This window comes from Sus scrofa, chromosome 2, assembly GCF_000003025.6.
Source record: "Sus scrofa isolate TJ Tabasco breed Duroc chromosome 2, Sscrofa11.1, whole genome shotgun sequence".
In the NCBI taxonomy this organism is placed as follows: Eukaryota; Metazoa; Chordata; class Mammalia; order Artiodactyla; family Suidae; genus Sus; species Sus scrofa.
Window position 1 is genome coordinate 4,696,859 of NC_010444.4, and position 21,099 is coordinate 4,717,957.

A 21,099-nucleotide genomic window follows, 5' to 3' on the forward strand; every position below is an offset into this window, starting at 1 on the left:
AAACGTCCTTTTCACAGTCTATTTCGTGCCACGTTTTCACATTTCTGTGCTTTTTGGTGGTGATTTTGCTGTTTTTAACAGCCCCTAAGCATAGTGAAGTGCTGCATGGGGTTTCTAAGCGCAAGAAGAGTGCGCTGTGCCTCGTGGAGGAACCACGTGTGGTAGACGAGCCACCTTCAGGCGTGAGCTGTGGTGCTGCTGACCGTGGGTTCAGTGTCAATGTATATACACAATGGAATACTACTCAGCCACAAAAAAAGAAGGAAATGATGCACACGGATGCAACTAGAGATTCTCTTACTAAGTGAATAAGTCAGAAAGAGAAAGACAAATACCATATGATATCACGTATATGTGGAATCTAAAATATGGCGCAAATGAACCTATCCACAGAGCAGAAACATATCCATAGACATGGAGAGCAAACTTACGGTTGCTGGGGTGGCGGGGAAGGAAGTGGGATGGACGGGGCTTTTGCAAACTGCTGCATTTAGAATGGATAAGCAGTGAGGTTCTGATGTACAGCACAGGGAACTATCCAATCACTTGTGATCAAACATGATGGAAGATAATACGAGAAAAATAATATATGTATATGTAGGACTGGGTCACTTTGCTGTTCAGCAGAAATTGACAGAACATTGGAAATCTACACTACTTTTAAAAAAATGAAAAAAAGTTTTTTTGTCTTTTTAGGGCCGCCTCTGGAGGTTCCCAGGCTAGGGGTCCAATGGGAGCTGTAGCTGCCAGCCTACACCAGAGCCACAGCAACGCAGGAACTGAGCCGCGTCTGTGACCTATATCACAGCTCATGGCAACGCTGGATCGTTAACCCACTGAGCAAGGCCAGGGATCGAACCTGCATCCTCATGGATGCTATGACAGGAACTCTTAAAAAATGAAATTTAAAAACTATATATTGAATGAGGTGTCTTTAAACAGAAACACACATAAAACAAGGTTGCATACTGATCACTTGAAGATTTTGTGGCCAGAGGCTCACAAGAACCTAACCTTCTATCTCCCCCAAGTGTGATGATTCAGTATTTACAGCAATTGTATAATTGCAACAAATAAGAAGAATGTAAATAATTGGTGAATATGAGGAATGGATGTATCGCAATTCCTTAGACTAGACTTGCAACTTATCTTTAAGTCTGGAATCATATTAAAAAAAACAAGCATTACTTAGAAAACTGGATCATGCTTCTCTTGGCTTCTCGTTGTCCTTGGAATGAAATGCAGGTTCTTTAGCAAACTGGGAGATCCTGTGTGATCCAACATCTCTTCTTTCCCCGTCTCGAGATGTCTCCCCCTTACTCAGCACACACGCTCCAGCATCCACGGTCTTCTGAGACTTCCTAGGGACCACATCAAGCTCTTTCTCACCTCTGGGCTCTGGGATTGCTTGTCCCTTTGCCGGGAACACCTCTAAGTTCTTTGCACGGCTGGGTCCTTGTCACACGTCAGATCTCAGCTTACACGCCCCCTGCTCAGAGAGTTTGACTTGACCACTCTGTGGGAGGCAGGCATCCGTCAGCATCATTCACCGTCCTAACGGCCACTGTGCTTCTCTCACCCTCCTGATCACATCCCTAAGTATTTCGTCTCTTTGTTTAGCTGTTGAAAGTCCAGCTCCCCTCTTAGACCACACGCTTCTTGAGAACAGGAACCTCATCTCAGGTTTGCTGTTATTTCCCCAGGGCTGGCATGGAGTCATGTTGGTTCAAACCAAGAATGAGAGTCTCCCTGAGAGAGATTTGTTCAACTTGGGTTGGATAACCTCTTCTGGCCCTGGGGGCAGAGTGGTGCCAGAAATAACCCCAGTGGAGGCCGAGGGCATGGTTCTTAAGGATGAGAAGCTCGGGGGTTCCTGTCGTGGCGCAGTGGTTAACGAATCCGACTAGGAACCATGAGGTTGCGGGTTCGATCCCTGGCCTTGCTCAGTGGGTTAAGGATCCGGGGATGCCGTGAGCTGTGGTGTAGGTCGCAGACGTGACTCTGATCTGGTGTGGCTGTGGCCCTGGTGTAGGCCGGCAGCTGTAGCTCTGATTAGACCCCTAGCCTGGGAACCTCCATATGCCATGGGAGCGGCCCCAGAAAAGGCAAAAAGACCAAAAAAAAAAAAAAAAGATGAGAAGCTCATGGATTGGGCAGCTTCCTCAAAAAGCATCTAGTCCAATCTTTAACCACTCTCGTCCAGTGCCTGAAAAAGCCTCAGAAGCCAGCTGTGTGCCTCCTCCATGGAGATGCTGAGTGTTGTCAGAAGCCATCTCACAGCACTGCAGATGGTTCCCGCACAAATGCCCAACTCCCTGTGCCTTCAGCCGCTTTCCGTTTGGCTTCCCTGCCCCAAGCTGCTCTCCCTCCCCCACAAGAGAACTGTCTCCACTGCCCTCAAATTGCTCATCTTGGGAGTTCCCTGGTGACTCAGCAGGCTAAAGGTCTCCACGTTGTCTCTGCAGTGGCTTTGGTTGCTGTGGAGGCATAGATTTGATCCTCTGCCCGGTGCAGTGGGTTAAGGATCTGGCATTTGCTGTGGCTGTGGCGTAGGCAGTGACTCCAGCTCAGATGTGACTCCGGCCTGGGAACTTCCATACGCCTCAGGTGCAGCGATGAAAAATAATTGCTCATCTTTTCTTCCGCTTGCTGAGGTGGGAGCCAGGCTCTGCCACCAAGACTCTGTGACCTCAGGCAGGTCACTCTGAGCCTCAGTTTCCCATCTGTAAAGCAATCACACTGATTCTCGACAGTGCATGGCACAAAGCGGAAATTCAGCAAACTGGGAGGCGGTATTTCTTTAATCATAGTAAAATACATTTAACAAAATCGACTGTCTTGGAGTTCCCTGGTGGCTCAACAGGTTAAGGATGCAGTGTTGTCCTGCTGTAGCTCTGGTTAATGCTGTGGCTTGGGTTGGATCCCTGGCCCAGGAATTTCTGCATGTTGTAGGTGTGGCCAAAAAAACAAAAACAATTTTACTGCCTTAACTTTTTTTTTTTTTTTTTTTGTCTTTTTGCCATTTCTTGGGCCACTTCTGCAGCATATGGAGTTTCCCAGGCTAGGGGCCAAATTGGAGCTGTAGCCACCAGCCTATACCAGAGCCACAGCAACGCAGGATCCGAGCCACGTCTGCAACCTACACCATAGCTCATGGCAATGCTGGATCCTTAACCCACTGAGCAAGGCCAGGGATCGAACCCGCAACCTCATGGTTCCTAGTCGGATTTGTTAACCACTGCGCCACGACAGGAACTCCCGTCTTAACCATTTTTAACTGAAAGTTCAGTGGCATTAAGTGCTTTGACGTTATTGTACAACCTTCACCACCAGAGTCCTTTTCACTGAAAAGAACTGAAACCCTGTCCCCATGAACACTAACGCCCCAATCCCCCTTCCCCAGTCCTTGGCAGCCCCCATCCTACTCTCTGTCTTTATGATTTTTACTCGGCTTGCTTCCTCTTGTAAGTGGAATCACACGGTATTTGTCCTTTGGTCTCTGGCTTATTTCACGGAGCATAATGTCCTCAAGCCCCATCCACACTGCGGCCTGGGTCAGACCTTCCTTCCTTGCTAAGGAGGAATAATACGCTATTGCTTGGACAGACCACGCTTCGCTTACTCATTCATCCATCTATGGACGCTTGGGTTGCTACCACCCTTTGGCTGTTGTGACTAAATGCGGCTATGTAGAGTATTACTCTTTTAATTAAATAAGCAAGCATTTGCAGAATGCAGCCCTGAACCAAATACTGGTTCCTCTGCTGATGGAGCACCTTTGCCCTTAAATTATATTTCATTGTTGAAAACTCTGTTCCCAAATGGAATGAAGAAGAAACACAGGAATCAGAAGGCACGATGGGGACCAGGGATTCCAGCCTCACCCGACACCAGAGGCGACTCGTTCCCGTGGAAAGAGCCTGAGCTTCAAGAGTCGGTTAACTCCAGACAGGAGGGGAGGAATTGCCGCTTTCTCAAGCACCTGCCCAGTGCCCAGGGCTTTGTTGGCATCACCCCGGAGAAGCCGAATTTAATGTGGAAACCATTCTGCCTTTCTTTCTTTGTTGCAATTACATCTTCTCACTTCCAGGAGGGATTCAAAGATTCAATTCTGCTCGTCTTCTCCACTTCCCCTTTCCCTTCCATTCCTGAAAGTTCTAGTCTAAATCCCTTAGGTGAGTTGGAAGTTCCTTGGTGGCTCAGTGGGTTAAGGATCCGGCATTGCTACTGCTGTGGCTAAGGTTGCTGCTGTGGTGTGGGTTCGATCCCTGGCCCGAGAATTTCTTCAAGTCCCAGGCGCGGCCAAAATCAAACAAACAAATAAATACTAAATAGGAGTTCCCCCTGTGGTGCAATGGAATCAGTGGCATCTTTGCAGTGCTGGGACCCAGGTTCAATCCCCTGCCCAGCACAGTGGGTTAAGAATCTGGTGCTGCCGCAGCTTTAGCATAAACCGCAAACTGTGACTCAGATCTGATTCCTGGCCTGGGACCTTCAAATGCTGCAGATCCTTAACCCCCTGAGCGAGGCCAGGGATCAAATCTGCATCCTCACAGATACTAGTCGGATTTGTTTCCACTGTGCCACAACAGGAACTCCTGCAGGTGTAGCTTTCAGTTAAGGGTCTCTAGATGAGATCATGCTGGATTCCCTGGGTGGGCCCGAAACCCAATGAGAAGGGTCGTAAGAGAAGGGAGAGGGGATTTGACACAGAGACAGAGGGAAGCCACGTGAAGAAGGAGGCGGAGGCTGGAGGGACAAGGCCACAAGCCCCGGGACGCCTGGAGACCCAGAAGTTGGAAGATTGGAAGACGCAAGGGAAGCTCTTCCTTTCGAGCCTGCAAAGGAGGCACAGCCCTGCCCTGACCTTGATTTTGGACCTCAGGCCTCCAGGCTGTGAGAGACTAATCGTCTGCTGTTTTAAGCCACAGGAAACTAACACAAATGAAGAGGCAGTCACTTCTCTCTGCGCTGACCCTTTCCAGGTTGAATGACTCTTCTTTGCTGAGTTTAAAGCCCTTTGTTCTTGTTTTTGCTTTTTTTTTTTGGCCACACCCTCTGCCTGGATAAGTTCCCAGGCCAGGGATTGAGCCCGCACCACAGCAGTGACCCCAGCTGCTGTGGTGGTGATGCCAGATTCTTAACCTGCTGTGCTACAGCGGGAACTCCAGTTTAAAGCCCTCTGTAAAGACACATTCCCTGTGGAGCATCTGCCGGGGTCAGGCTGGAACGAGATCCCCTGCAACCTGGTCTCCCCTCAGAGGCTCAGATGCAAGACGCAGGGGGCTCGGATCGAAGTGTGACTGGGGCCGCCTGTGGCGCTTGTCGCGTGGGAAGGACCACCTCGCGGTCTGCTCTGACACTCGGGGACGTCTTTGCTCTCTCACCCTCTGGATGCATCTGCACGTTCCCCTAGTCTTCCCCTGGAGACCCCCATCTCGCCAGCAAGTTCCCACGGGTCCCCCCAGCTGGCTCAGGGCCAACCGGGCTCTGCTGTAGATTGCAGCTGCCAGAATGTCCAATCTCCTCAAGGTCCCCTCAGAGGCCTGGGCGCTGCAGGGGGGCAGGGCTGGGGCCAGGGTGTGGATTTCATGCCTTGGGACTGTGGGGACGGAGGAAGTGAAGATTCTGAGTCTCGGAGTTCGCTTGTGGTGCAGGGGGTCACTGCTGTGGTGAGGGGTCGATCCCTGGCCCAGAACTTTCACATGCCCTGGGGGTGGCAAAAAAAAAGACTCGAGTTCCCGTCGTGGAAAAGTGGAAACGAATCCAAATAGGAACCATGAGGTTGCGGGTTCGATCTCTGGCCTCGCTCAGTGGGTTAAGGATCTGGCATTGCTGTGAGCTGTGGTGTAGGTCGCAGACCTGGCTTGGATCTGTGTGGCTGTGGCTGCGGTGTAGGCTGGCAGCTGCAGCTACGATTAGACCCCTAGCCTGGGAACGTCCATATACCACGGATGTGGCCCTAAAAAAACCAAAAAGACCAAAAAAGAAAAAAAAAAGATTCTGACTCTTAGTTGCTCACCCTGCCAGCTGCTCATGGGGGCTCAGGGCTTGTTACATTTCTTCTCTTTAATTCAAGAGCAGGAACGACCCTGTGGCCAGAACGTTGAAGGCTCTGGTTTTCCCAGTTGATGAGCTGGCTCCCTCCGCCATCCTATAGCCTGAACCTCTAGGGGCCCCCACCTCTGAAGCCAGGGTCCCCACTTCCAATGCCAAGTCCAGGCCCCCACCAGCTTCTCTGCCTGGACGTCCGGAAGGCTTACACAAGAAATCATCTCCACGTTTGACTCAGGAAATGCCATCCCTAGGAATTTGCCAGAATGAGCCAATAGCCCAGTGTGTACCTGTGAGATGTGACAAGGGAACCGAGAACCATGTGATAGAGCAGAAAGCTGACTCCGTGGGAGTTCCCGCTGTGGCTCAGTGGGTTAAGAACCCTACTAGTATCCTCAGGGATACAGGTTCGATCCCTGGCCTTGCTCAGTGGGTTAAGGATCCAGCGTTAATGTGAGCTGCAGTATAGATTGAAGATGTGACTCAGATCTGGCGTTGCTGTGGCTGTGGTGTAGGCCGGCAGCTGTAGCTCCGTGATGACCCCTAGCTCCGAATACATCCACATGCCCCAGGTATGGCCCCCACCCCCCCCGCAAAAAAAGCTGACTCCATGTGCCACACAGATACCCTGGCCAGAGAAGTCCAAGGTCGACCTGAAATTGGCTGGAGGCCCCCAGTTCTGAGCAGGTCAGACAGCATCTGGGAAGTGCCCTGAGGGCCTGCAATGGGGAAGCCTGCCTGGGAGTAGAAGTTTCTAGTAAGTTTATGAGAAGCAAGAGCAGCACCCCTTCCCCCTTAAACATCACTCAGCCCTAGCTGGCACTGACGCGCCAGATGGCAGAGCAAGAACCTCCAGTCCCTCCTCACCTGCACCTTGACCCTGGAACATGCACTCTGAGCCTAGGTCAGTCCCAGAAGCGATGTCTGGGGAACAGCCAAGGAAAAATGATTTTGCAAAATTTACTCAACCACCGGACAAGTCATGGAAAAGCTGGAGAGGTCTTCATTGAGCAGCAGCCTGGTTCAATTCACTTTGCCCAGATTGTTCCTTTCTTGTTTGAGAATGTATTTCCATCCAGCAATTTGTACAGAAGTTAGACTTAAGCTGTAGGTATCCAGGTAACCCGCCCCAGATACAGAATGTTCCCAACATACCAGAAAATTCTTGGGTCCCTAACGAGTCAATCGCACCTGCCCAGAGGCAAATGCTGCTTCGTAGTTCTATCCCCACAGATGAGCCTCTTTCTGTTCTGGGACATCGCGTGTTTGGAATCGCACAATTTTTTCTCTGTGGTTTCTGGCTTCTTTTACCTCAACATAATGTTTTTGAAATTCATCCACGTTGTAGCTCATTCATTACTATTTCTGCATTGGATTTCATCACACATTTCATTTATTCTTTTGTTCGTGAGCATCTGCATTGTTTCCAGTTTGGGGGTTTTATAAATAAAGTCACCATAAATATCTCTGGGGAGAGAGAACAAGGAACACAAATTAGAACTATTTAACAGGAGTTCCTGTTGTGGCTCAGCGGTAGCGAACCCTAGCAGTATCCATGAGAATGTGGGTTTGATCCCTGGCCCTGGTCAGTGGGTTAAGGATCTGGTGCTGCCAAAAGCTGCAGTGCAGATCACAGACTTGGCTCTGATCCTGAGCTGCTGTGGCTGTGGTGTAGGCCAGTTCGACCTCTGGCCTGCGAACTTCCATATGCTGCAGGTGCGGCCCTAAAAAGACAGAAAGAAAGAAAGGAAGGAAGGAAGAAAGGGAGGGAGGGAGGAAGAGAGAAAGTTAGTTTCAGGAGAAACAAACGCTTACATCCCCTCAAAGTATCCACAAAATACTTATTTCAAAGGGAAAACAAATGACTTTCCAGTGGAGAAGCCTGATGCATCCTTTAATCAAATGACCCAAGTGAATTTCAGAAGTTATTGGTCGAGTTAAGAGCCTTCACCACCTGAGAGGATGCAATGCACAGCCTCCCTTCTGTGACATTCCAGCTAAGGATACCTGACTTTAATCTAATCATGGGGGGCTCTCAGAAAAAATGAAATTGGGGGACATGCTATGAAATAACTCTTCTGGGAGTTCCCTGGTGGCCTACCAGCTAAGGACCTGGCATTGTCACTGCTGTGACTTGGGTTTGAAACCTGGTCTGGGAACTTCCACAGGCAGCAGGTTTGGTAAAAACAACACAGAACAATTCTGTAGGCTCCAGGATTTTGCCCAATTCATGTAATTAAAGGGAAGGGGAGGGACTTCTCCAGACTGAAGGAAGCCGAAGGCCCCACAGTCAAGGCAACACGGGGCTCTGGACAACTCCTCTGCCCTAAAACACTTTTCTAGGGTCACTGGGAAAACGTGAATGTTGTGTGAAGATGAAGCAGCACTGACTCATCGAGGTTAATTTCTCAATCTTTTTTTTTCATACTGTCCCGGTGGCATATGGAAGCTCCCAGGCTAGGGGTCAAACTGGAGCTGCAACTGCCGGTCTACACCACAGCCACAGCCACGCCAGATCTGAGCTGAGTCCTCAACCTACACTGCAGCTCATGGCAATGCCAGATCCTCAACCCACTGAGAGAGGCCAGGGATTGAACCTGCATCCCCAAGGAGACTAGTCAGGTTCATAACCCGCTGAGCCACAACGAGAACTCCTCTAATTTCTCAGTCTTGAGAGTGGCCATCTGGTCTTGTCGGAGGATTTCTCACCTGCCGGGAAACACACCCCACTCTGCTTGGTAGTCTTGGAACTTCTCAGCAGAAACGCACAGTTCAGGAAAATAAAATTGTCTGTGATACACTTGGAACCTTCCTGTAAATTTAAAATTATTTAAAAAATAATAAGAGCAGTTCCCACTGTGGTGCAACAGAATCAGCGGCGTCTCTGCAGTGCCAGGACACAGGTTCGAACCCCTACCTGGCACAGTGGGTTAAAGGATCCTGCATTGCTCCAGCTGTGGCGTGGGTCACAACTGCAGCTCAGACCGTCCTGCGAACTTCTAGGCCAAAAAAAAAAAGAATAAAGAATAAAGTTCGCAGAGTTCCGCTCATGGCTCAGCATAAATGAATCTGACTCCCATCCATGAGGACGCAGGTTTGATCCCTGGCCTTGCTCAGTGGGTTAAGGATCCGACGTTGCCTTGAGCTGTGGTGCAGGTCACAGACGCGGCTCGGATCTGGTGTGGCTGAGGCTGTGGTGTAGGCCAGCAGCTGCAGCTCTGATTGGACCCCTAACCCAGGAGCTTCCATAAGCTGTGGGTTTGGCCCTAAAAGGACAAACAGACAAAACAAAACAAAACAAAAGAGTAAGCTTTCCCTGCCTTTGAGGAAACCAGTTTTTCAGCTGCCTTGGTCCACTCTGTTTACCTCCAGGTGTGTGAGAGAGGACAGGGGTGGCGGCAGCTGGGCTCCTGTTTGGTGGTGACCAGGAAGATAACAGAGGGGGTGTGGCAGGAACCCGGAAGAGCATCACCCCTCGGGGCACAGGGCTGTCCCTGGGGTGCATCTGATGGCCCCAGATCAACACCAAGCCCAGGGTGCCCCTGAGCTTGAAAGGTAGGGAAGGGTCTGTGCACTTGGAGGGTGGGGGGTGGAGAAGCCTCAACTTTTTTCTTTTTCTTTTTTCTTTTTTTTTTTTTTTTTTGCTTTTTAGGGCCACACCCACAGCATATGGAGGTTCCCAGGCTAGGGGTGGAATGAGAGCTGCAGCTGCCGGCCACAGCCACAGCCACAGCCAGCCACAGCAGGATCCGAGCCACATCCAGGACCTCACCACAGCTCACGACAACACCAGACCCTTCACCCAGAGTGAGACCAGGGATCGAACCCGCATTCTCATGGAAGCTCGTCCAGTTCGTTACTGCCGAGCCACAAAAGGAACTCCAGAAGCCTCCACCTTAGCCTAAGCCCCAGGAGCCAGGAGAGTAGCTAGAGATCCGCTGACACATCTTATTACGCCTGTAGCAATCCTGGAAGATTAGCATAATCCTACATCCTGGCTACAGCCAGGCCCAGGTGCTCTTCTGGAGGCTGAGAGTTAGAGCCGAGAACCAGGTAGGCAAAGCCTCCTGCCCTCAAGGAGCTTAGAGCCTGGAAGGGAGATGACGCCGCCAGCAGGGGCAATGAATGAGATAGAGGATGTTAGGTGGTGCAGTGTGCTAAGCAGAAAACAAAACAAACAAACAAAGACAAAGGCCATGAAGGAAGAATAAAAGCTAGGCATTGGACCTGAGCAATGCGAAGACTCTCCAAGAGGCGGAGGTGGGCCTGTGCGTTGTCCGTTTCAGCCGTGCTGCACTTGACGTGCCTGTTTCACAGCTAAGCAGCGGTGTCGGAAGTTCAGAGCTGTGCAGGCTGGAGATGGGAATTTGGGCCTCTCAGTACATAAGTGATTTTAAAGCTATGTAGGAGACCATTTAGGCAGGTCCAAGGGCTCCTTTGCGCAGAGGGGGCATGGTGTGTAGACAGGCTGCATCACTTTCCCAGGATCACACAGGCTGGGAAATTTGTGGAGCTGGGATTTGAACCCAGGGCAGACTCGTCCTGTTCACAGCTGCTGTAAATTCTTGCTGCTGTTGACTTGGCCTTGGGCAGCTCATCTACCGAAGGCAGGGTGGGCAGTGGAGGGCCAGGATGGGGTGGGGGGCCTAGTGGTGCTCAGATAGGCGGCCAGAGAGCCGGAATCATCTGGGTATGTCCCCTGCCCTTTCCCCCTCCTGCAGGGCCACCTGCTCTCAGCAGAAGAGCCCTGCCTTCCGGACAGGGGAGGGAGACCAGGGGAGACGCGTGGGCAGAGTCCAAAAGCCAAGTTATCACTTTACAATGAGAAGCCGCTCACCAACCAGCCTGGAATTCTGGGCTCAACATGACCTGTGGGCCCTCCCTGTGGGCACAGGATCCCAGCAGGCAAATCCTGCCAGCCCGTCACTGGATGAACCTGGTCTTTGAAGGAGGGGAGCTGGAGAGTGATGCAGGATTGGGGGCATCAGGCTGGGTCTCAAGTGTCCCTGGGCCCTGCTGGGGGGAGGGGAGCTGGAATAGACTCCGCAGGCTCAGCCGATGCCCCGACAAGGGTGCGCCTCCCAGGTCAGCTCTGGGCTGGGCTGGCACTCCTGGTGCTTCCGGGGGCTGGTCTGGGCCCCTTCCGCCAACTCAGTCTTTATCTTCAGAGTTGTTAATATCTTCCCTTCGGTCCTGGACTGTGGGGCCCCAGTGCCTCTGTGGCTTAGCACCTCCACCGGGGGCATCCAGCGGCTTCCCAGTGTAAATGCCACTGGCTCCTGTCACGTGGGGGCTGGGCAGGTGCCTGGCCACATTACTTCCTGTCCCCCATCCCCCCTCCTCTGCCAGCTGGCAGGAGGCGGCCTCCAGCCGGCCACACTCACTGCAGGGAAGTCGAATTTCCAGTCTCCCCCAGGAGGGCCGCTCGGGGCTGTGGCCTCTGCCCAGCCCAGCCTCCCTTCAACATGGCTGCATCAAGGTTCTGAGCCCCAACTCAGGGGCTCTGGCCCACCCTGAGCCTCTCGGCTGAGGCAGGAAGAGCAGCTGGCAATGCAGGGAAGCTGGGGGAGGGACAGATCCAGAACCAGGGCACCAGCCCATACCTGGGTTTGACCATCTGTCCTGACTGGCCCTCTCCGGCCTGCTCCCTTGCAAAGCACCGCTCGGAACACTTGGCCTGGCCCTGGGCAGATGATGAAGGGAGCTGCCAGCATCTTGGGAGTCTGGGGGCTTCACAGGGTCCGAGTTTGGGCATCAGCCTCAGGGCTCAGTGTCGGGGTGGACTCTGGAAAGCTTGGAGTGGGGAGACATTGATGTTTGGGGCTGTGAAGTGCTGCCCAGGCCTGGGCACCAAGGCCCAGGAGGACCCACACAGGGCTGTGGTGCCCACTGTGCTCGCCTCCCTCGGGTATCCGGTGAGGAAACGGGGTGGCAAAGCCAGTCTCAGTGGGATGCAATTTGAGTATCCGGAGCCAAGCACCCTTGAAAATCTTGGAAAAAAACTTTAGCGATCAATCAGAAGCTAATGAAACCAAAGCAAATCATTCCTGCCGGGCTTGCAAAGAAGGTGGCATGACAACGTCTGAGGTCACCGATGGCCCTGAGGCTTTTGGAGTGAAAAGGCAGCAAGGGCAGGGCAACGTGCTTGGCTGTGCTTCAACCGAAGCCTGGGGAGGCTTCCCTGGTCCGGACCCCACCGGGTGGGCTTCCCCGGCGGGAAGGCGAGGCCAGTGGGAGGAGCTCCGGTGTTAAAGGTCTAGCCCCGCCTCCACCTGTTAGATACCTGCCCTCAGCAAATCCCTGCGCCTCAGTGGGCCACCTGCGGAAGGGGCTAATGAGCGTCCTGTCTGCCACCCAAGGTCAAGGGGGAGGAATAATGAGGTTCCTCGGCCCACAGTCCGTGCGGTCACCCACACGCCCCGCGGAACCGTCCTTTCCGGTCGGCCTACTCGGGGCCAGGCCCTGGGGGATGCAGAGGAAGCCAAAGGAGACGTGGGGCTCCTCCGGGAATAGGTGGACCCGCCGGCCCTGCCCGCCTCCTCTCTGCAGGAGCCGCGCTGGGCTTCCCTAAGTTCCGGAAGCGGCGGCGTCTTTAGCAACCCCGCCCCCCCACCCCCGCTCCAGGGCCTTTGCACTTGTTGGGCTCACGTCGCCCAACCGCGCCCTCCTCCGAGCGCCCCTCCGCGTCGGGGGAGACCCTTCGGGCGCCGCCTCCGTGCATCCGCCCGCCGGCGGCAACCTCGACGCCTGCACCTCTCCCCGGAGTGCTGGATGAGGGCGCTGGCCCACGCCCCGATCGGCTCAGAGGTCACCTGCCCTGTCGGTGCCTCAGTTTCCCTACGTATGAACCAGGAAAAGACGGTCCGCTCCTGCTGGGGGTCGTTGTAGGGAGGACGAGAGACGGGGCACCCGGCAGGCAGTAAAGGCTGGTACTCCCGGTCCTCTCGCGATTGTTATTTCTCAGTCATCATCGCCACCTGCGGGCCCCAAGGGCGGGGCTTCGCACGCTCCCCGCACACCTGGCGCGAGTGAGCCTCTCCCCGCAACACCCCGACCCGCCCAAGCTTTCCGGAGGGGCCGCATGCTCGGGGCGGGCACTGCCCAACCAGGGAGGCGGGAAGACCTGTTTCCCGGGAAGCCGGCACACAGTAGGCGCTCAGGCAAGGGGCGGCCGACGCTAGGAAGCCAGTGGCCTGATGAAGGCACGCTCCCTCCCTCCTCCCCGCACACTAGGCGGTGGAGCGCTCAGGCTGCCCACAGGCCTCGAAGGGTGGGTCAGCTTCCAATGACACCCATTCCCACAACAAAGAGGCTCGCCTCCGTGGGGCCGCCTCCCCCCGGCGCAACCCGGAGGCGCCCTGGGCGAGGAGCCCGTCCGTCCCCCCACCCCCACCCCGCTCCCGGGCTGCTCCCGTCCCAGCTCGGGAGTTGTAGCCGGTGGGTGCAGCTGCGCCCGGGAACCAAGGTGGAGGGCAGCCTCGCCGGGACCGGAGCACAACAGGCCTCAGGCTTGAGGGGCGCCTGAGGGGCGCGCGACGACGCCGCCTCCAGCCGCGATTTAAAGGGCAGCTGAGGGGCGGAGGGATCTCCTGCGACTACTCGACACGGATCCCTCCGCCGCGAGCGAGCGAAGCAGGGAGTCGCCTCGTCCGCTCGAAATTCGCTTTTTGTCCCTCCGCCGCGGGAGCACCCGGCGGGGAACTCATTTCTTTCTCGGGTTTCTCCGCCTCCCCCCACCCCCCGTCCCGTAAAAGCAACAGAGGCGGCCGCAGCGGCGCGAGCCCGGAGTGGTGTCCCTCCGCCCGGCCGAGGGCACTTCTTTTCGTGTCCTTCCACCGTTCCCGGGCGGCGTCCGAGCGGCTCACCGGGGGCGGCGACGCGTCTGCGGCGCGGGCGGCGAGGCTCCGGAGCTATGAGGTGAGGGCGCCCGGGCACCGGAGGCGGCACGCGCGGCGCCAGGACCCGGGACGCGGAGCCACCAGGCCAGCGGCTGCCTTTGGAACCCCGAGGCCGCGCGAGAGGCGAGGTGAGGCCCGGGGCGCGGGGGCGCGGGGGCGCGGCGCGGTGGGGGCGGGGGGCTCCGGCCGCCGCGGGGACTCATTTCCCGACAGCGGATGGAGCGGGCGGTGCTGCGGCATGCGCCGCCATCTTGGATTTTACTCTCCATTTTTCTCTGGAATTATTTTTGGTGATTAATTTTCTGGGGGGACGGGGGAGTGGCGCTGGGGAGCGCGGGCCCCCCAGTGCAGCGGCCGGGCGGCGGGGCCTCGACGCGCCCCGAGGAGGAGCGGGCAGCGCCCGGCGGTGAGCGGGGGGCGGGCGTGCGGGGGGCGCCGGGGCGGCGGGCGCGGGCGGCGGCCGGCGGGCTGGGGGCGGGCCGGCGGGCGCGGGGGCGCCGGGCGGGGGCCGGGGCCGGGGCCGCGGGGGGTGGGGGCGGCGACCGGGGGAGGGGCGCGGCGGCGGCGGCGGCGGCGGCGGCGGCGGCGGCGGCGGGCGCGGGGCGCGGGCCCTGCAGTGGGCGCCGCCGCCGGAAGGGAGCGGTAGCGGCCGCCGGGCAGCGCCGGGCCGGCCCGCGGCCGCACGAGGGGAGCAGCCCCGCCGCTCGCGATTGGGGGACTCTGTTTTCCCTCTTCTCCAATGGGCAGCCGTGAACCGTCTCGCCCAATCTGCTCCCTCTGCCGCGCTCCGCTTCGGGCTGTTTTTGTTTGGACTCGAGCCTCCCTTCGGCTCGCCTCCCGGGCCGCTGCTCCGCCCGCGCCGGGCCGCCCTCGAGCGCGGCTGGGGCCTCTGGCCGGGGCTTGTCTCCCGGCGCCCTCGCCCCGCCGGCGCCGCGTCCCGAGCCGAGGCGCTGGTCCTCCCGGGGCGCCTGTCTTCCTTGCGCTTCTCCGAGGGTGATGTGTCCGCGTCGCCCCACCTCTGAGACGCGGGGAAGCTGTGTTCAGGATGACAGCTCGACGCGGCTTGCCGGCGTGCTGTAGAAGCGCGGCGGACGCAGAGCAGCCCGCTCCGTCCCTTCTCGGGCTCGGGTACCCGCTTTGGAGCGCTCGCCTCCCGTCCGTCGAGTGGGAGAACTTGACTCAGCGCGCTCAGGCGGCGACCGCGCGTCCTCCGCGGCCAGTGCTGCCGAGCTCGCCCCGTCGCATCCGGAGAGGGAAGAATCGGTGGGTGGCCGCTGTGATTCTTTGCACCGGGACCTCTCTAGATGCCGTCTGTTTGGATGTGACGTGTGTAGGCACAGGTGGCTTTGGAGGCCAGCGGAGGAGGCGGTTGCCAGCTGCACCTTTTTTCTTTTGGTCTTTGACGTTGAGAACATACATGTCCGCCTGTGACTGTTGATGAGGAGTAGGAAGAGTCTACATACTTTGAAAAGGCAGGAGGAAATCCTTTTTGCCGGAAATAATCGCAGCTAGTTTGTCCGCCTTGGGAAACTTGCTTGAAGAGTTACTTGCTTGCTTGAGACACACACACATTTTCTGGCCGAATGTGTAGCAGCTTCCATCACAGGTGTGGCCCTGTCACTGTGGGCTCCCTGGATTCCAAGATTAAAGTCCACAAACGCCTTAATCGCAGTTTCGGTGGGAACTCGGGTCCATTTTCCCGTTTTTAGTCTCTCACACTCTGCTCTTCCTCTGCCAAGCTCTGGCCTCAGTAGTTTCAGTCACATCCTGTCCGCCTTCCTCCCCTCCCTCTCCCAGACTGCCATCCATCCTCAGAATTGCTGCGCCCCCCGCTCCGCCCCGCAGCGCTGGCACCCCTGCCAGCCTCTTAGGCAGGCAGATCCAGGGCTGACCCCTCCGGAGGGCGCACCCCACCTCCTGCTCCTCAGCAGGTGTTGCCTGGTGTTTTCCTTGGTTGGTTACCTGCCCGTCCCCTCAGCCTTCTTGTGAGCTTGGTATTCTCGGCTTGGCTCAGTAGGCACTTGAGGAAGTGTTCATTTATTAATCTCTAAGTTTTGGAGCTTAATGATTTATATGTAGGTTTTCAAAATACGTTCATTCCGTTGTTTAAAAAAATCATTGTCACTAACAGAACAACTTAGTTTGAGAGTGAAAGGCGTAATAGGGTACTTTTCAAGAGGAGAGGAGAGTGGAGCTTAACTTTTTACCCATAAACTTTGAGACCAAACTCGGAGTCATTTCCAAGTGCTCTCTTGCTTGTGTTTTCATTTGTCTTCCCCTGTACATTAAAGTGCTCGGGTACCTAGACGGGAACCACATACCAGGGGCATCATTGGGGGTGGGGAGGGGGGGCAGAGTGGAACATGCACCTGAAGAAAGTGGTGGTGGTGGTTTGTTTGTCGTGTGTTGTTGAGTTTAGAGTTTTGTGGGTGGAGCATGTTTATAAATTTTCCTTTGGGTCATAAATATCTTGGATTGAATCTGAATTCTCTTTGAGTATCCATTTGTGGGCTTATAGGACATGAGGGTGTGGTCTGGTTGTGTTGCAGAGCCATTTGTGTGTGTAGCATCTGAACAGCTCCCTGTCCACGTGGACACCTCTCCTGTGGCTTAGGAGAGTAGACCTTTTCAGATGAATGATGTCTTTAAGTCTGTTATTTTATGTTCCTGCCAGCTAGATGGGAGCTTTACTTCCTCTCCACTCACAGAGTCCTCCTCCTCCAAGTTACAGGACTGTGTCAACCCTGCAACACTCTTAACTGTTGAGGTTTCCCCGCAGTGGTAGGTCTTTGCTCGAGTCGGACACTCTGTTGGTTCCCTAGTTGGTTAAATAAATGCAGGAAGAGAGCACGGGATAGTTACATCTCAGATCTTTATGCAATAGATGAGTTTTATGTGTAAAGTGTAACAGTTTTTCAGCCTGATTTTTAGTTAAGTGGGGAAAAATGTATTCTACTAACATTTCTTGGTGTGGGAAATTGGGTTTTTTGGTTTTGGAGGGGACCCTGCCCATGGCATATGGAAGTTCCTGGGCCAGGGATCAAACCCAAACCAGAGCAGCAACACAGTGACAATGCCGAATCCTTAACCCACTTAGCCACCAGGGAACTATGGAAATGGTTTTAAATTGCAATAAAATTTATTACAAGACAAATTTGCTACAAGGTAAAACTAGCCAATGACCTTTATTTATTTGTTTACTTTTTACTTTTGGCCGCCCCTTGGCATATGGAATTCCCAGGCCAGGGATCAGATCCCGAGCCGCAGTTTTTTTTTAACCTATGCCGCAACTTCAGCAGTGTGGCATCCTTAAACCCTCTGTGCCAGGCGGGGATGCTACATGTGTTTGGCGCCACAGGGACACTGCTGATCCTGTTTTGCCACATCAGGAACTCCCAAAGCACTTGAAACTGCAAGCATTAGAGATCTCTAACCATTAGAATACAGTGATTTGAAAAGTAATTTCTTTCTTGGATACACTGTCAAATTTGAAATCTTAAAACATTTTATTGGAAGCTCTTAAGTGTGAAACATGAATTGACCCTCCATTTTTAATGACTGAGTTCACTCAAACAAACTGTCCAAGGCAGGTTCCTGGCCAACAACAGGGATGCGTGGTGCTTGCGGAAGTTTCTATCAGCAGTACATTCTGGCCCCCTCCCCGCAAAAACCTTCTACAAATCTGTTTTTTCTTTAGTTTTTACAGTATCCCTTTTCTTCCCCATCATTTGGTGTTTCCTAGATTTAAAGTGTTGGCTGAGAGCAAAGGTCATGCAGAACCAGTATCTAGCCCTGTACTTGTCTGCAGTGGTATTAGAGTTTCTCTATCCTAGTCAAATTACAGAAAGTACTTTTCACTTACAAATATATCTTGTTTTAGCCAACAGATGCGTTCCCAGATTTTAGTCACGCACATCTTATTTTACATGCATTACAGGATTTTACTATTTTAAGGGCATGGTATAGAGAGAATCCATCTGTGCGAGAAAGACTCATCACCTTATTTTTATAAATCCACGTAAATGTCTAGCTTAAAAACAAACCAAAACAAAACACTTTTCTTTTGACCCCCTATTGCTCAGATTCAGTGTTAGAGTGCATATACTATCTTTAGATAGTTGAGGGTGGGACCAGAACCATTTACTATGCTAAAATAGTCTAACAAAACGGAAAAAAGTCACTGATTTCCATAAGTCGTTGATGCTCTAAATTATGGTTTCCTTCACGGCTTTTCTTCCGTTGAGCTAAAGGGTTCCTGGGACCATGGGTCCACTTTGGTCACTCACTGCCTGTGGCTCCCACGTCCGTCAGCCACGTTTGGGGCTGGCGACACCTGTGAGAGACAGACTCAAACTGCGCAGACTTCTGGAGTTGTGTATAATTATGACCGTGCATGCATGTAGTTCTGGGGCTGGGCAAAGGCCTGCTGGAGCAAGAATCAGTACCTGTGCTCCCGACTGCTCCATGTTTATGTGGCACTGGGAGGGCCAGGCCTCAGTTTCTTCATCTGCCAGGTACCTGAATATTAGTCTCCAAGATCCCCTCCAATTCTAAATGGTACTTTTACACTTCATCACATTTTGCCATCTCTCCAGTTGGTTTACATGGTTCATCACATAATCTTTTCTCGTTTTCTAAACGTGTTATTAAATTTCAAAAGAAACTTACATTGGGACAGCTTACAGTCAGTTGGGTTTTGGAATTTGGAGACTAGGCTCCCCAGAGCTTGATCCTTAAGGTCTGTATGGTGTCTGTACCCCGTGGCTCCTACTTGTCACTTGTGTCTCTGCACAGTGTCATCTTTTCTGCGTTATCATAGCACGCAAAGAAGAGAGTACACGAGGTCCCATTGTGGCCGACTCGTCTTCATGAGGACGTGGGTTCAATCCCTGGCCTCGTTCAGTGGCTTGAGGATCCGGCATTGCTACAGTCGGGGCATAGGATGCAGGCACGGCTCGGATCTGGCGTGGCTCAAGAACTGGAGTAAATCCCAGACTTAGCCCTACGGGTTTGGACCCAGCCTTACCACTTAAAGCAGTTTGGCCTCAGGAAGGCAACTTCATTTCTGAGCTGTGCCATCTCAGTTGTAGTGATAACACCCGTCTCATCTACCTCATAGGGTTGCCAGGTTGGCGAATGCTCAGTCGCGTGTGTCAGGGTGAAGCAGACACCTGGACTCGTAACTCTCCCTGGTCGGTAGGTCTCATAGAAGCCCTGTGATTGCCTCTCAGGTCTAAGGCAGAAGGTCCCCTCAGCGAAGGGTCATTCTGCTTCCTTTTTTGCACCCACTCTCTGCTCTGTTCATCAGTGGTTTTCACTTGCGTCCCTTAGGTTTTGCAAGGTCCCCAGGCTCCTTAGTAGCCCTGAGCAGATCTTCCCAAAAGCTGAACCTCTCCTGCGCCCTCTAGTGTTCCCTGGACTCGAGCCGTATTCCAGCACCATGAACAGTGCCCGCTGGCTCCCCAGAGGTTCTTGATTAAATGCTGGCTTGAGTTGATTGTAGGTCAGATTCATTTTTTTTCTGTCTGTCTGCTTTTTGTTTGTTTGTTTGTTTTGCTTTTTAGGGCCACACCCGAGGCATATGCAAGTTCCCAGGCTAGGGGTCGAATCAGAGCAACAGCTACCTGCCACAGCCATAGCCACAGCCACACCAGACCTGAGCCGTGTCTGTGACCTACACCGCAGCTCATCGCAACGCCAGATCCTTAACCCTCTGAGTGAGGCCAGGGGTTGAACCCACATCCTCATGGATCCTAATGGGGTTCATTAACTGCTGAGCCACCCTGGTTTGTATAACGTTGAAATACCGGATACAGTTTAATGATCTCTGAGGAGCATTTTTATTTTCTACTTTCAAAAACATAAGGATGTTGGAGGATGTGGAGGGGTATGTATTTTTAGTAACAAAACCCAAGTTCTCTTAGGAAGTGAGCCGGTAGAGCTGGAGAGGCCAGGTAGAAACCTGCTTCTCCCCCTTAAAAAAGAAACAAACCAGACCACACTCAGAAGGGGATTTAAACAAAGTCAGTTGCCTCGGGAAATACTTGTTTGGTGGATGTAAAATGGACACCAGGAGTGTTTTTTGACCAAAAAAAAAAAAAAAAGGTGATTGTTTCTCTGTTATGCTTTTGATTTATTTCCGTTGCTCATCCAGTCGAAGGTTTGTTCCCACATTACTCTCTCTCTCAACATCCTATGTGTTTCCTTTATAGCTTTTCCCAGAATTTACTGTTTCATACTAACTGGGTCGTCTCTCTTCCCACCCTCTGTTCTGAGCTCCGTGAAATCACAACCAAGTCTCTTTTTTTTGGCTGCATGTGCGGCACGTGGAAGTTCCTGGATCAGGGATTGAACCCGTGCCACAGCAGTGATCTGAACTGCTGCAGTGATGACACTGGATCCTTAACCAGCTTCTCCACAAAGGAGCCCCACAACCATGTCTCTTTTCTTCTCGGGTCTTACTCTTCAGGTATAGGACAAAGTGTGATTAAAAATTCATCTGAGTCAGGATTGTATTGCTTTCTTATATGGTGTCAAGGATGGACAGTCTTTTAGCCCAGTTTTGGCTAGTTTTTTTTTTGACTTCCTCTCATTTGTGAAATGGGGGTGATAAGAGTACTTTTGTGTGTGTTATTCTATGTATTTAATGTTTTCATTGTATAAGTTGTATAATATATTGTGACGAATATTTTCAGTGTGTTGTGGAGGGACTGGGATGCGGGTAAATGATGTGATTTGTGTGAAGTTATTAGCACATTTCTTGGGTCATGATAAGAGCACTAGTGTGAAGTGGTCCACAGAGACGAAGCGGGTGGTCTGTCTGTCGCTCCCAGGACTGCCAGGTCATCCCACCACATGGAGCTCCCCAGTCATGTCTGGAGCAGGGCTTAGTTAGCTGTGCGTTGACCCTGGGCTGGGCACTGACTGGTATGTATGCCCAGACACTCCAGGCGGAGATGCGCCTTTGCAAGGCCGGTCTCTCACCGTGCCTCTTGCTTACTTCCTTCTCACTTCTCTCACCTTTTCCTTTCATTTAACTGCCCGTGATAACGTGCAAAAAAAATTGGGAGGTTTCGTGTATCGGTAACACTGTCAGAAGAAATGAATTGCTTTGGGCGGCTAAGACGTGTCCCTGAGCTGTTCCTTG

At 53.3% G+C, this 21,099-nt stretch overlaps 1 protein-coding gene and 1 long non-coding RNA gene across 12 annotated transcripts in view; one reads left to right on the forward strand and one right to left on the reverse strand.

Annotated features, from left to right (window-relative positions):
* LOC102162815 lies at positions 7,001-13,462 on the reverse strand. Its single transcript, XR_301556.3, has 4 exons — positions 10,282-13,462; positions 8,972-9,053; positions 8,764-8,866; positions 7,001-7,521 (listed from the first exon to the last, which is right to left on the reverse strand). It is a non-coding gene; the product is annotated as an uncharacterized LOC102162815 (long non-coding RNA).
* KMT5B (lysine methyltransferase 5B) overlaps positions 13,652-21,099 on the forward strand; it is a 57,728-nt gene continuing 50,280 nt past the window's right edge. For 2 of the 11 annotated variants that reach the window (XM_021082726.1, XM_021082732.1), the window contains exon 1: positions 13,652-14,080. The gene's annotated coding sequence lies outside the window, so the exon portion shown is untranslated. Of the gene's footprint in view, positions 14,081-14,169; positions 14,359-14,751; positions 15,216-21,099 lie in introns of those variants that run through there. The other 9 variants (XR_002341422.1, XM_021082728.1, XM_021082731.1 and 6 more) reach the window with 8 other exon arrangements.